This window comes from Propithecus coquereli, unplaced genomic scaffold, assembly GCF_000956105.1.
Source record: "Propithecus coquereli isolate 6110/MARCELLA unplaced genomic scaffold, Pcoq_1.0 Scaffold519, whole genome shotgun sequence".
NCBI lineage: Eukaryota > Metazoa > Chordata > Mammalia > Primates > Indriidae > Propithecus > Propithecus coquereli.
Genome location: NW_012151052.1, coordinates 7833 through 10442, shown reverse-complemented (window position 1 = coordinate 10442; position 2610 = coordinate 7833).

Below are 2610 nucleotides of genomic sequence, written 5' to 3'. Positions count from 1 at the left end.
GTTGAAGCCAACTGCGGCAGCGCCTGGTTCCCCCAGGAAGGCTGAGGCCACTGTCTGCCGTCTGCCCCATGGCTGGCCGAGCTCTCTTCTCGCTGCCCACCACGCTCCAGCGGCCCCAGGCCCCCACGCGGCCGTCAGGGCCACGTTCTCTGTGGGAATCGGCTTTCCTCTCAGCCCTCCCTCCTCTGTGTTCGCTTCTTCTCTCCTTTGTGCACATTCCCTCCTACCCTCTCTCCCTCCCAAATTCAAGACCTGTCTTTACTCCTGCTTCCCCCCCTCCCCCGTCACTGATCTGGAGACTCCAGGCGAGCCCTCCCGCATCCCCTGAGACCCCCTGGGGGCGCAGAGTTCAGAATCCCAGACTCCAACGAGTGACGCCTACGTCAGTGAGCGCTCTCTCGAGAGCCAGGCCTTGCAGCCGGGTTCTCGCTTACCCGGAGCGCAGCCTCACCACAGCGGGAAGACAGAACTGGCCGCAGCCAGGTGTTCGGGATCAAACGGCTTCCAAGATTCCGGAGCACTTGTCCCGATTCACTGGTGACATCACACCATTCCACCAGGAACTGCTCTGGTTTATAAATGGCACTCAAGGAAAAGGCCGTGGGCTCACAGGGAAGGGGGCTAGCGTCCCGGGCCGAACACTGGAGTCACCTCTTATGGCAACATTTCTTCATCTTGTGTTAAATCAAATCCATTAATGACTCCAAATGAAAACAATGCAACTACATATTAGAAAATCGAGAAAATATAAAATTAAAAGTTGATTAATCCCTCATCTATACTAAAAAGTTACTAATATAGTTTTTTAATTGCCTTTCTTCTTATTTGTATTTAGCTGCCATCATATTAAAATAAAGCATTTTTAAACTTTTATATTTTGCGGTAATCGTATAATATTAGTAGATTCACATGCAATTGTGAGAAGTAATACAGAAAGGTCCTATATACCCTTCACCAAATTTCCCCAGTGGTAACAACTTGTACAACTATAGTATATAATATCATAACAGGAAGTTGATATTGGTACAATTCATTCACCTTATTCAGATTTCACCAGTTTTCAATATACTTGTAAGTATATTTAGTTCTATGCAATTTTATCTCGTGTGTACACTTGTGTGACGACCATCAAGATACAGAACAGTTCTATCACAAGGATCCCTCGTGTTACTCTTTTCCCATGTATTCCCTCCTCCCTAATCCTTGGCAACCACTAATCTCTTCTCCAACCCTATAATTTTGCTATTTGAAGAATATGATATAAATGGATCCAAACAATATGTAATCTGAGATTGGAATTTTTCACTCAGCCTGATTCCCTGAGATCCATCCAAATTGTTGCATGAATCAATAGTTAATTCATTTTTATGAAGCATTCCGTAGTGCTTCAAGGTCGTATGGTAAGTGCGTACGGAGTTTTGTAAGAACCTGGCACGCTCTGTTCTAGGTTGGCCCTACCATTTTACATTCCCACCAGCAATGTATGAGTGATCCAGTCTCTCCGTATTGCTGGCATTTGCTGTTATCACTGTTTTCTACTTTACCATATCACATTGTTGTTTTAACTGGTATTTTCCTAATAGCCAATGTTGTTGAACATCTTTTTAACATTATACAGATGGCAAATGATGTGTTTATTAGCCATCTGTGTCTCTTCTTTGGGGAAATGTCTGTTTGTGTCCTTTCTAATTGGTTCCTTATAAAAGGATGTGTTTGGCCCCATTTTGTCTCTCTGTTTCCCTCTCTTGTCCTCTCTCGCCCTTCTGCCATGTTATGGCATAGTAAGAAGGCTTTTACAAGGAGCTGGCACCTTGATCTTGGACTTCTCAGCCTCCAGAACTGTGAGTAAATGAATTTCTGTTCATTATAAATTACACCATCTCAGGTATTGTGTTATAGCAGGACAGAGTGCACTAAGTCAGTAGGGGTCCAGATTTATTCTTTTGCACGTGGCTATTCAGTTGTCCCCAAACCATTTATTGAAGAGACCCTTCCTTCCCCATCGAATGGTCTTGGCACCCTTGTTGAAAACAGCAGGAAAGTTTTTATGCAAACAGAACTGGTCCCAAGTGCAACAGGCTGCCTTGTGAGGCATGAAGAACCTGTTAGGTTCATGGCAGCCTCAGGGACGCGGACAGGAGATCGTGCTGGGGAAGGAGACCAGTGGCGATTGCTCTCTTTCTCAAAACGGCTTTCCGCCTCTGAGGTGCTGTGTTTTTTTCGGGGGGCGGGAAGCAGGGGTGTGCATCTGCACGGGGGTCAAGTTGAACAAGGGGGCCAAATTGCCTTTCTCCCTCAGTTCAAGCAGACCAGTTTTGTTTGTGTCTATTTCATGTAGTGGGGAAATTAGTTTGAGAAAAAGGTTTTACTTTAAGACTCATTTGAAACCCATTCATTTCAAGTCACATATTGATAAATAAGAAAACAGTGTCTCTGAGAGCATAGGAGCCAGTGTGAGACCACACACAGGATTCTCCTGCCGGGCACCGCGCCTGCCCTGGCTGGTCTGTGCTCTCCGTCCCCCGGTCCAGCCTGCGGAGGGGTTTGAAGCCAGGGCCATTCTCCAGCTTGATGTCCAGGTTCCTGCCTCCTGCATCCTTCGGACTTCAC